At 31.9% G+C, this 13427-nt stretch overlaps 1 long non-coding RNA gene across 1 annotated transcript; it reads left to right on the forward strand.

Moving 5' to 3' along the window:
* Nucleotides 1-155: 155 nt before the first annotated feature.
* On the forward strand, nt 156-6869 carry LOC117691148 (uncharacterized). The gene is made up of 3 exons (XR_010715197.1): nt 156-1086; nt 1488-1635; nt 5039-6869. It is a non-coding gene; the product is annotated as an uncharacterized lncRNA (long non-coding RNA).
* Nucleotides 6870-13427: the final 6558 nt, after the last annotated feature.

A 13427-nucleotide genomic window follows, 5' to 3' on the forward strand; every position in this document is an offset into this window, starting at 1 on the left:
TTTCTTATTTATTGTTTTTGAGAGAGAGAGAGAGAGAGAGAGAGAGAGAGAGAGAGAGAGAGAGAGAGAGAAAAGGGGGTTACACCATTACAATTATTAGGCTTATACTTCAGATCAATTATAAACGTATAAGTCATATTATTTACGGAAGCTTTATTATACATATTCCCAAATTACATGGGGGGAAATGGGATTAATCGCTTCGTTTTTTAACAACATCAGAGAAAACATTTTCCTTGAACATGTTCTCCACATGCATGTTTACGATGTCCTGCATCAATTATTGTATACAACTGTGTATCGATGGAGGTTTGTTTTCCACTTGATGTCGTATGACGACTTTCTTCGTTGCTTGACTATTTGCTAACAAAATTCATTTCTAAGCGATTATGTAAATTTTATATACTTTTATATCGCCTTAAGATCTGTTTAAAGATCATTACAAAAGTTGTTATCTTTGCGTCGACTCAAACGCTGACATGGCAATTTTACCACGAAATGAAACATTTTATTTATTGGTTAAAAATGAGCCTGAACAAATTTAAGCCTTTTTTCATTTCTTAATTATTTAATTTGAAAAGTACTTTTCGTCACGATATTAATTTCTTTACTTTTCATTTTTTATTTTCATTATTGAGTGAATAATGCTACTTATCTACGGAATTTTGGGACAATCCTCGTATAACATTGTGAGTTAGTTGAAATTCTATGTGAACAACCCTGTTAGCCTTGCAAAGTTTTACAAACCCGTGAGTCAAATTTCATTACTTTTCTTATGGCTGAGAGAGAGCAAGCACCAGAGACTTGGATAGATCGCAGAGCACGATATATATCGAAAGGAGACACGTCTTTTGTTCATTGGGAAATAAATCTAGACTGAGTGAGTGGTCTAAGGTGCGGCCTAATTAGTGTCGAACGGTTGCCGTGGAGCCATGCTGTGTCGTTTTTGTATTAGCATAAACAGGTCTGTCCGCGCTATAGAATTGCTTCAGATGTTTACAAGCTTTGCATTTCGATGATACAAACAACGTATTCGATTACTGCATGTAATTCATGGATGACGAGGAGAAAAATTCTAAGTCAAAGGTACGTTTTTAAATTGTTGAAGTATAAATATAAAGAGAAAATAGACTACTCGTCACGAATATTTTCCTTTTTCCAACTAATAAATATACTAACGATGTGGACGCTGAGAAAATGGGTCAATGTACAGACGATTGGGAAGATTACTCTCGATGTTTCTCTCTTGAATAGCGGGTCATGTCGAGAACAATTTATTGCCTATCATGCCTATTGGGAAATTACTCTATAGTTAGATTTGGAATTTGTAGTTATTGCTGTGCATTTTTTGAAAAATATCTCAATAACATTGGTGATAACCTCGGCATTTCACTCGGCGATTTGTCAAATACGTCTGCATTGACCATGTTAAGAGATGGATCAACGTCACTGCCAAATTATTCTAATGTTCCTTCTTTTCCGTTTAGAAAACCCTTACAAAGCCTCCTCCGTGTTGTGCTGTGATTTTCTACACGCTCGGACTCAGAAGTTGCTGTGATGTCACAATACTAATATTCAAGCGCCTGTTAATGAATCTACTAGCTGAAAAGATCCATTCAAAAGCATTACCCGAAGGTAGGTTGTCATACACTAAACGTAAATAGAATATATGCTTCGATCTAGACCCTTTAATATAGTAATGATTATGTGTATAGTCCTCCTTTAAAAAATCATAATATTGCATCAATATTGGGACATGAAGCTACATAACTTCGAGGTAGATAAATTCGTCGTAGTCTTCAAAAAACATTGCAAATATTAAAGAGAGCACACATTTAGTTTAATGTGATGCATACCGGTATTTATAATAATACAGTGGTGTCGGAACCAAATTGAAAGTGTGTGTGTGTGGGGGGGGGGGGGGGGGGGGGCTAGACTAATCCTCAAAAATCAAAAAAAACAAACTTATTCCCAAAATCATGAAAATCCTAATCCATGGGGGTATACCTATAGTTCCTAAAAAACATTCTTATCAACGAAAAATTTCTTTCCCAAATCGTGAAATTCCAAATCCGTGGGGGGGGGGGGGGGGGGGGGTAGTATTCCTAGGACTCCAACATCTCAGTATCTCAATATTTCTATCTTTTCAAGGTAAATTTTGGAACAATTTTCTTTCCTGCGAGAAAAAGTGGGGGGCTGAGCCCTCTATGATGTTATTTGCCTAATGGTTAGGTCTAACTTTGCAAAAAAAGTGGGGGGGGGGGGGGGGCTCAGCCCCTCCCCCCGGTTCCGACGCATAAATATATTTTCCTCTAATATTATACATGTAACACATGTTTTGATGATGGTGTCTGTTAAGGTGGATTGCTTTGTATATATTTATGAAAGAAATGAACTGCAAATGTTATTTGCAAAATTTATTTTTCATATTCTGATTCATAAAACATGGATCTCAAATGAAACTTTAAAATGCCCCCCCCCCCCAAAAAAAAAAATAAAAAAATAGGTGTCTTGATTGTATAATAAAAACATGTACATGTAGTTGGGATATAGACGAAACCGTTATATGATTTAAGTGAACATAGCTCTTTCTATTTACGTATGACCACTGTTCTCTATCATTTGAATATAATTGCCATACAGAAAAATGTTATTTATGTAAAGTATATATACCAAAACTGCATTTATGTATAAAACTCAACGTCACTGAGGATCCCATATTAGTATATTTAAGATATTTAAGAGGTCAGATAATGTGGTCAACACTAAATAATCTTGTTGTATCAGTAATTTTCGTTTGCCTTGTTTTAAATGTTCCGACTTCTAATTAAGCCTTGCTGAGAAGCCACTGCACCTTTTTGTTTTCTCATTTATTCTTTGTAGTTTTGAAAGCATTTATTTAATGTTGATGTTAAACATTGATTTATATACTTCCAAATATTAAATTAAGTAACAAATTTGAATTAAAATAATTAAGATTAGCTGGACTAGAAAAGAAATAATATTATTTATGCAGACGACCAATTTGAACTTCATGACGATTGTTAATTGTTGAAATTTGTGCTGGGGGGATAATCATGACAATAATGTATATCTGGTCATTTTTGCGATTATCAAGTACTCGCTTTTTCGCAACAATTATATTCAAATTTGATTGCTACTGCCTAGTTTTTTTTAATTGCAAAAAATGGCTGACGCTAATACAAGAAGTTTTTGCAAATTTTGTGACATACGAAAAAGGTGGGATATAAAGTATAAAAATAGCATGGAAGAAATCTCCAATTTAACAGCATGGCTAAAGTTACTCATATCACCGTTTTGGTCGTGTGGCCTTATGTAAATAAAAACTTTTAATTTGATTCCCCAGTTAACAGAAAATAAATATGCATGACGTGTACACAAAACAATGAAATGTCATAGTGATTTTTAAAATTGTTTTTTATGAATCAAACTTTGCGACATTTTGATGCATAAAGTTAAAGGGTACCTGCAGTGCCGGTCAATTTTTGGGAGTTGATTTTAATCAACTCTCCCATGCAGTTACTCTGGCAAACCGAAAGTGAAACAGTGTTTGAACCTAAGCACAAATCATCACCGCTGACAAGGCTTAGTTCTTGAAAATAATAAAAAAAAATTCGTCGAATGTATGCGGAAGCATTTTTTTTCAAGGAAACTTATCTATAAACACTTTGAAAATAGTCAGATTTCATATAATACGAACAATTAAGATATTTTTATATTCTCATGTATTCCTACGCCAGAGTTTAATATAGTCTCGTTCAACCAAACGCTCGGCTGTCTCCGTAAATCTCTTGCTTGTCGGATATCAACGGAGACAGCCAAGCGTCTGGTTGAACGAGCCTAGAGTTCGATATCAATTGTGCTTGGATCCATACAATTTTTAGAATTGCTTCGATTACTAATACATAAATGTAGTTTGAAATCTATGTTTAAATATTACACAACATGATTCATATGGGGTTTCTCGAAATTCTTGTAGGAAAAGTCAAAAATTTATGTTATAAAAAAGAGCGTAATTCAAATACAGACTAGAAAATAATTGCCATGCAAGATAAGTTGATTTTAAAATAAATGAAAATCGATAATATCAACTTCCGTCAGTACTTCAGTACTTTGATTGATATAATGGAGATATATGTGTAAAAACATCATCCTGAAATTTTTTCAGTGATTGCTTAAGTAGTTTTCGAGATATTTTGGGGGAAACCCGATTTCACACCTGAACGAGTTTTCACTCAAGCCGATTTGGCGCGAGATGAACTGTGATGTCATGGGGTGAACGGCGCTAAAACTGTTCCGTTTTCTTGCATTGTTTTATCGATATATGAACATTTTATCTGTTGTTTTATTTAAGGAATGAATTCAATATTTATTTGTTTTATACGATATAAAATGGTTTTGGGCAGTTTACGCTTTATTAACCGCGATGCGGTTTATAAAAGAGCGTAAACTGTTTAAGAAAAACGTTTTTTTTCACAAAATATAACTTAGTCTAAAGCATGCTTTGTGAAAAGATTTTGAACCTAGTAAGTTGTCCGATCCAGTGTATCTGCCCACAACTTGATAAACTCGCCCTACACTATCTTCTATGATTTTTGTTAGTTAATCCACGAAAAAAGTCCTCGCTAAATACTCTTCCTCTTAGCGTATTTATTCAATATTATTTCATTTCAAGTATATATTTTTATGTACTCCCACTAACTTGGATCCGCCAAAGCGTGTCCACTACCTCACTTTCATTTATACTATTTCAAAAATGATAGTAGGGTTTTTTTTTTTAATTTTATAATAATTACATGTATTGATCAAGCAAAAATGAAATTTTATCCGAAGGACAATTTCTCACACGACTTAAAATACAGAGGGTGTAAGCAGTTACTTCGTTAGTTTATTGACACAATGTATACATTTATAAGAATAGAAATGCATTATCACTTTTGATATAGGAAACAAATGTTTGTTGCCTTTATGGAAGATCTAATTAAAAAGATTGAAAAAAAAAAATATGTATTTTTAGGTGCTCCTTTTCTTATGCACATGAGGATGTAAATGCATGATTCAGCAACGAGGCTAAAAAGTGAGGAGGAAATGATGCCGAAACGATGGATGATCTCATTTAGCTACTTCTTGCATGATTCAGCAACAATGCTAAAAAACTGAGGAGGAAATGGTGCCGAAACGTTCGATGATCCCATTGAGCTACTTCTTAATGTCAACATGATTATTAACTTAATTTGATTATGACATTCACAACCTGATGCAAAAAAGTATGTGTGATTTTAGAAAATTTACTCGTCCACTTCACTACAAGATTACAAACAACGATTCGCTAGTGAAAACGTTCTACATAGGGATGGATGACTCTCCTACATGTACATGTAACAAGAAACCCAAAGGAGATAAACAAGCATGGTTTAAGCGTCGCACAATTCGTAGCATAAGAGGAATACCAAAACATTTCCCATTCATCTTTAACGGCATTTTTAAAGGAAGAATTTTAATCCACTTGACTGATTGGAAATGGTCAATAATATAAGTTATATTGAATACTACAAATCATCTGTGAAAAAAAAACTAAGCCATATAAGAACAGTAAGAAACAATGATGTGAATAGATCGAAACATTTTTTCGCACATGCACAGGAAATATTTCAAATGTTTTCTAAATAGTCTATTCTTAATGAAAAAGAGAATATAATAATAATCATAAGAATATAATAAAATGTTTCTCTATTATAATTCAAAAATACTTCATGATATTTCAACAACCTTTGAAATGTCTTTCTACACGTATTTCTTTTTTTTATGGCATTGTAAATCCAAATTAAAGGCAATTATGAGTTATGATGTCATGTTGGTCTTTCTGGTGGATGCACCAACTTTCTGATCTTTTATGTAAACTGAACATAGCATTCATTTTGGTGGGCCCACCAATTATGTATTCAATAGCAGCGATAAACTAATTGTTACCGGCTGGGAGTTTCTTTAGTGAATCCACCAATTTTGTAATCTGTTTTTTTTATAAATCGTATAACTTGATATCTGGTGGTTCCACCAAGTAGGGTATTTTAAATTTTGTCAATCTTTTTTGGTGGCTTCACCAACTTTCTTGATTTGTATATAAACTGACATGTGTTGCAGTGTTTCTGTTTATTTAATGCCATCGATAAATGTTTAGAAACTTTTGGTGAATGCACCAACCTTGTACTCTATATTTGTTTGTAAAATTTCATTTTGGTGGATCCACCAAATATTTGCATTGGATAATGAAATTCTGTCTTCATTTTTCATGTTGTTGAGTTCACCAAATTTAATCAGTAATGTGTAAGACAAAACGATTATTGCTAATTTGTATTTAGGTGGAATCACCAATTAAGGTTTCTTTAAAACTGAAATGTTTTATAAGATGTTTTGCTATCATTGCTTTGTTGGTGGGTTCACCAAATCTTTGAATGAAATACAAAACTGTGTACAAACAGATTCGCAATTGATTTTTCGTGGAACCACCAGGGTCCCGTGTGAATGAGATAGTTGATGCTGTTTAAAAAAATAGAATCGCCATTATCTTATTATTGGTGGACCCACCAAGTTTATTCGTAAGTGAGATATACGATTAAATAAGTTGGTGGAGTCACCAATATTTAACTGTTATTGTTGAGTATGAAGGTTTAAAGGTACTGTAAAATGTGCTTTTGTGTGAAAAAGATGGTGAGTTCACCAATTTATGTTGTGTTCAACAACGATAATGAATAAAATTCATGTTCATTTCTGTTATTGCATTGAGTTCATTTTTCATTTTGCACTGAAAAAAAGAGGATACGAATAGAAAATCCTCTTTCTTAATAGAAACAGTTATATATACCTTGTTTTATTTCATGTCGACGCCCTCTTTCTGTTTGATATGAACTATCCATGGTTACAATCTATAGATGCAGTTCGACCGTCAAGTCGGTCGTTTGGCTGTCCTTAAAAACTGCGTAGTTTAATAAATGTAATATTACAAACAAATACAGTTTAAAGTTGTAGACCTAATTTTGATTATTGGATGCATTTAGATATTTTTGAAATGAAAGCAGTTTGCAATATATAAATGTTTGAATGTAAAGAAAGCATGTATGGTTCTAGCACATATAATATTTCATAACTCCCTCTTTATTTGAAACGAATATTTTCCTAAACATGTGAGGACTTATCGTTGAAACATTTTAAAGATTAAATGCAAATACTGTTCTTATATTACTTTTTAACGCATGTTAAATGATACATGTATTTTCTTCTTGATAAACGAGGATTTGAATAACTAACAGTGATACCAATATTTAAAAAAGTTATAACTTACTGCTAAAATATTTCTTCCAGATAGTTTTTGTTCCCAAAATATTGACAGAAAATATTGAATAGCTTGAATGGTTGTTTAAGTACAAGGTTATCCTAGTTGATTAACCATTGTTTGAGCAAACAAAAAAGTTGTGGTTTGAATGCCAAAGTTGTTCCAGTTTCTAAAGGTAGATTATCTAAATGAACTTAAGACATCGATTCATATAGTGGCAATGACACTAAGTTTGCATGAACTGATTTTTAATAACCTTAAAGGAGCCTTGTAGCAACCACTTATGTCAGAATGTGGACCACTAATGACATAATTTTATCATTATCGAACAACCTAACCCCCGCTAATGATATAATTTAAGATTTTTATCATTAGCGGTCAGAAATCGTAACCTCTAATGATATGGCAAAAACATGTGAAATAAGTACTACCTTGACCACTAATGATATACATTTGCATATATTTTCAATTGTATTAGTGGATGGATTTGCAAACTCTAATGATATAATATGATATAATATAACATACCTGTGCTCTATACTTACAAAAGGCAAACTATCAAGGAAAAAATAACAATATTTACATTTACAAACAAAATCTACTTAAGTGACGTCATAGATGGACAGGTCATGGACAATGGTGACTAATGTTGAGTGCACTATAATAGAGAAAAAAAATTGATTCGGATTGATTTCTACTATATCTAGTTTTGTTTTGTTTTGTTCCTTTTCTTGAATTAAGAGTTAATATTTTTTATTGTTTTATATTTCAATTTTCATTTTTAAGGGGAAAATGCAAATATATCAACCTATAATGATTATATATTTTCGTTTAATAGTTAATGCTCAACTCTCTGTTTACTACGTCATTTTTCTTTAAAAGTAATTTAAAAATCTGGAAAAAAAACAAATTTTAATATTTTTTTACAATCAATTATATAAATAGTTTTAACCAGAATTAGAATAATGCTACAGGTAAACTGGGGTTTTTTTTCGTTTTTTTTTCAACTTCAATCAGAACATCATGATATAGATTCACCCAAATCTAAACATCACAGAAAAAATAGCAGATCTCTATTGACTTAAAAACAACATACGCTATCATTTCTAAATTGTTTGGCGTTTAAAAGATATACAGTGTATATACACTAAATACTGTAAATGAAAATACTATTTACACCTTTTTTTTATTATCTTGCAGGTTTTTGTTTGAGAAAAAAGAGGTCAAAGCCAAAACACTTCTTTAGATGCTCAAGATAATCATAAAAAAAATCCATCGTTGCATGCACTTAAAGTACGATGACCTTCTTCCAGTCGGTATACCTCGTTTTGAGATCGGTCTGAATATTGTTTTATTAAGCAACTGACCGCTTCCTTGAAATAATTGCACTTGGAGAGTAGCTTTTCGTAGTCGTCTTTCGTTTTGGGAGCCCAAGCCATGCTCTTCTCATAGATGGCTGATATCAGGTAATTGATAAATTCAAACATCAGTTTTATCCAGCATAAGTCAAACGGGTTAGGCAAACGTTTTAAATTTCCAGATGGTGTTCAACTAAAACAAGGCGTTTCGAGAAAATGTCCCCATGTATTCATATCTCTTGCAAAGAAGCATGGCATTCTGATGTGAAACAGATTCGAAGACAAATATTCAAGGACTTCTTTTATACATACCGACAGATTCGACTTTATACATCTACTATCGCCATGGACATGAAACAAAAATGCAGTTTTCAATACATAGGACGAAAGATTCATAATTTTTCGAGATGCTGAAATGTCACATACAAGCAATGATTTAAAAATATTGAAGCATTGTTTATGATGTTGATCCATCTTGTATACGAGATTGCGTTTCATGGCGGGGAATGAAATGAACCAACACTTTCCATTCGCACCGTTTTCGGTGTGACATGCCTTTGCAACGATATGACTTTTACTCTTAGAAAGTAAATCTTCAAATGTTGATGAAAATCCACGCCGACCAAGAATATCTGCTTTGTGTGGATGTTCAACTGCAAACATTAAGTCTACACCAATATAAACATGTCCCTTAAATATTATCGCTTTTTCTGCTTCTTGATCGTAGTTTGGTTTTTTAAGGGCATTCTCAAGGTCATGTATATATGAGAAAACTAGCTTTCTGCATTCACAAGGTTTTACAGATAATTTTCCTCGTGGTGTGTCAACTCTAAATGTCGTTTCTTGGATTAATTGTTGTATTCTCTTCCAAAAGTTTTGGACAACAATTCGCGGACTTCCTAGAAATTGTTCATACTCGTTTTCTCTATTTGTATAATTGACATTTACCATGTATTTTCGAGGAAAGTTCACGTCTTTTCTAAGTTCAATTTGTGGATACCAGTCCGAACAACCTTGGTGTAGATTAAGTTTGCCAGGTCCTGATAACTCTTTTAAGATCAGCATGAAATCTAACTCGTTAGGTGCTTCATTTTTCGTCCCTTCATAAGAGCTCCCGATAGGAATTATGTCTAAAATCTTGAATTCTGGAGCTGTTTTTTCAATGCGTTTTACAATGTCGTTAATCAAGAACCTTATCCCAGACTCGATTTCGTCAGTTGATGTTCTATCTGTCTCAAATCGAAATTTACAACGACTTTCATGTACATATTGTAAGAAACCTTCAACCATTTTTCATCAATCTTGAATACCTGAAATAAAGACTAGTTTTATTCAAATAATTATGAAAAGCTTTCACCAAAAAATCCAAACAATCAGAGTGGGTGTTTCCCTTGTACTTATATCTGTTTTAAGAAAACAGAAACAAAATGTATTATTTTTTAAATCTGGGTTTTTGCATAAAATATAACCAGTTTCATAACATTATTTTTTTAAATCAAGATATTATTATTAGTAATAATCCATCTAGTTCTAGTTGGATTGTTTACGTACGAAATGTAAAACATGGCAAGATTTTGTTTTAAAAAAAGCGAGATACACTACATTTTGTAGGTGCTGACAATTTTTAAAAAAATACTTTAAATGTCCATGCAAATACAATAAAAAACACTAAAGATATTAGTTTTGTTTTTGTTTTTGATTTAATTATATGCAATTTATCTTTAATATTCAATCAATCTATAAATATAAAAAAATTATATTATTACATACTAGTCTTGCCTCAATTACCAAAAAAAAAAAAAAAAAAGACACAGAGCGCATAAGTGCCAAATTTCTCTATTGTTGTTGTTTATAGAACTTAGTTGGTTTTATTTATTTTATAAGTGAATAAGCTTATATTTACAAGTAGCTGGTAAACCTGATTATTTACTAATTCATATGAGTAAATGTTTAAGTGTAAAGCAACGCTAATGACATGGAACAGACCTAATATTCAACGAGAAACAAAACCACCTAAATACCAATTAACAAGACTCTAAAATAACAGTTGGGCCCCTCAGTAAGATAGGCCATTTTATAACTGAGCTTTATAGCGCCAGTTCGTTGCTATATGTACATGTACCGGTTAGTTTTCTTTTATGAAAAATAATAATGCAAAGACCTTTTAACCTATTTAGAACAGAAAAGTATAAAATTGAAGAAAAAATACAATCAAATAGTCTTTTTAGATACTCAACACTTAATTTTTTATTTGCCTTTGAGTTACCTGATAATTAATGAAACATCACTACCTTTGCATCTCTGATATCATAATTTGTTGTTCTTTACAACACAGTATAATTAAGTATTTAAGGGGCATGTTAATATTGATCCGCCCTAGACTATTGTGCGACCTACGAAAACATGAGATAAAAAAATGAAATATTTAAGAAAAAACAAACCAGTGTGACGGCATTTTGCGATTATCATAATTCAATGATAATCAGAGAGATAATCATTCTGAGGATAAGAAAACTGATCATCATTATGTACCTTATTGTAAGGTAAAGCAAAAGTAAAAATCTAAATGAATAAAACGCGATAATAGATATACATTTCGAAGTGTAGACTGCATCAGTAAGTTTTATTAAAGCAATAACACAAATATATGCAAGCCAAATGTAGTTCATGTACTTACTAGGAATCTTCCGGAGAGAAGTAACTTGATCGTTTGGAAAATAGGATAAAAAACGGTAATCGTACAATTAAGCCCTATCAGTTTTTAGTCTTATATGATACGAGTGTCAGTTAAACGCAAAATAAATGTACGTTGCTCAAAATTCTCTATTATGTAAAAAAAAAAGCTTAGGCATGTTTATGTTTCATGTTTAGTTTATGTTTTGTTTACATTTTGAATGTTGCAAAGAAAATTCCAAGTCTTGACCTAAAATTAAATGTGACAAATGTAAAACACGCTAAAAACTGTTTTCTTACGTTGAAAATGAAAAAGCTGATAGAGAAAATCCGCTATAAGAAAGAACATTTATAGGTATAATTAACGTATAACCCCCCCCCCCCCCCCCAAAAAAAAAAAAAAAAAAACATAACAAGAGCTTTAATTACATATAAAAAGTATGTGACTTCTGAATCTTGCTTATAGCATACAACTGAGACTCGAATGATGGTTGCGACCTAAAATGGTTTACGAAAGCAATGTTAATAATACCGTTCTGAATATGTATGTGAATAATTAGTGCATAATGTACATTGTTTATCAAACAATAAAATAGGATAATAAAAAAAACAAATTATTTAAACAACCGGTTTACATAGTACTTAATTGTTTGCAGATGCTTTAATGAAATTGAAGAACAATAATGATACCCGCCGGGATGTTTAAAAAAAACTTTAACAGCCAAAGGTTTCCCAAAAAAGCTCAGCGGATCGTAAAGTAAATCGTGCCTAATATGTCCACGATTACCAGTATCATATATGGTTCGTCTTGGGGTATCTTAAGCACTCAAACCTATTAGAACTTACTTCTTTTCATTGTAACAAAAGAAAATATTAATTCGTGTAAGTAATGTAAGGATGCAATCAGGGTACATTATCTAATTCGCATGTGAATAAATTTCACGCTTTGTTACATTATGGGAAGGGGGCAAGGAAAAAACGCGTGTTCATTTAAAAAAAATACTTTAAAGGTTGTAGATTTGAGAATTGGTAATATAAGAAATAGATATTTGTTCCAACTATATAATTAACAATTGGTTATATTTATTTACATGTAATTATTAGCACTACTCTATATCAATTTTAAAAAGATCATATTATTTTGGAAAGAAAACCGTTGAAATTATTTATAATAAATGAATTAAAAAAAAAAACAACAAGACGATCTTAAAATCAGTTTTTGCCAGATAAATATATCAAACTAAAATTCTAATAGACGAAAGTAAATATTTACCTGTGCAAAGGAGACTCGTTAACTCGTTTAACGCGATTAGATACTTGATGCGTTTTACAGCGATGAATGATATCACCGATTCTACCTCAGGTATGGCCGAATTTAAGGCAATGCCTCGACCATTATTCTCTAGTTTACCATGAACTATGTCAGTTTAATAACATATATCAACATAACAATAATTATGGGTAAATAACTTCAGAACGTATCCTTTTTGATTGATGCCAATTTTACGTCTTAGTTCCAGTATAATAAGATGTGTATTACTTCACAATTTCTAGAAAAAAAGATTTAAGAAAAATCAATGCAGCTAAAGTAAAGGCGCGATTTCTCTTTTCGAGAACATGTATTGTCCTTGGAGTTCATCCTGCAACACTTACGGATTCTCATACTTTATTTCTACATTGAAAATGAATAATACTTTTGAATGCATAGAAAACTTTTCCGTTTACCAGAATGAACTGTTTAGTAATGGATAATTTACTCGGCAGTACGTTCAAATACAAACACTACTTAACTTATTCTAAGAAACATTCAAACAAGTAAGACCGCGGAACATTAACTGGCAAGATTGGAAATATACAGCTTACGTCATTTTCACTTGTTACAGTCAAAACATTTGAAATGGGCGGGACCAAATAGACACGGACGTCTGAGAAAACATTGGATCGGAACTAAAGTTATAGGAAATGTATTTTCATTCCACCTCAGCATTTCTAACTTGCTAAATAATTCAAAGCGATCGAAACACATTTTAATTAGTATCAGAAAA

Source organism: Magallana gigas, chromosome 1 (assembly GCF_963853765.1).
Source record: "Magallana gigas chromosome 1, xbMagGiga1.1, whole genome shotgun sequence".
In the NCBI taxonomy this organism is placed as follows: Eukaryota; Metazoa; Mollusca; class Bivalvia; order Ostreida; family Ostreidae; genus Magallana; species Magallana gigas.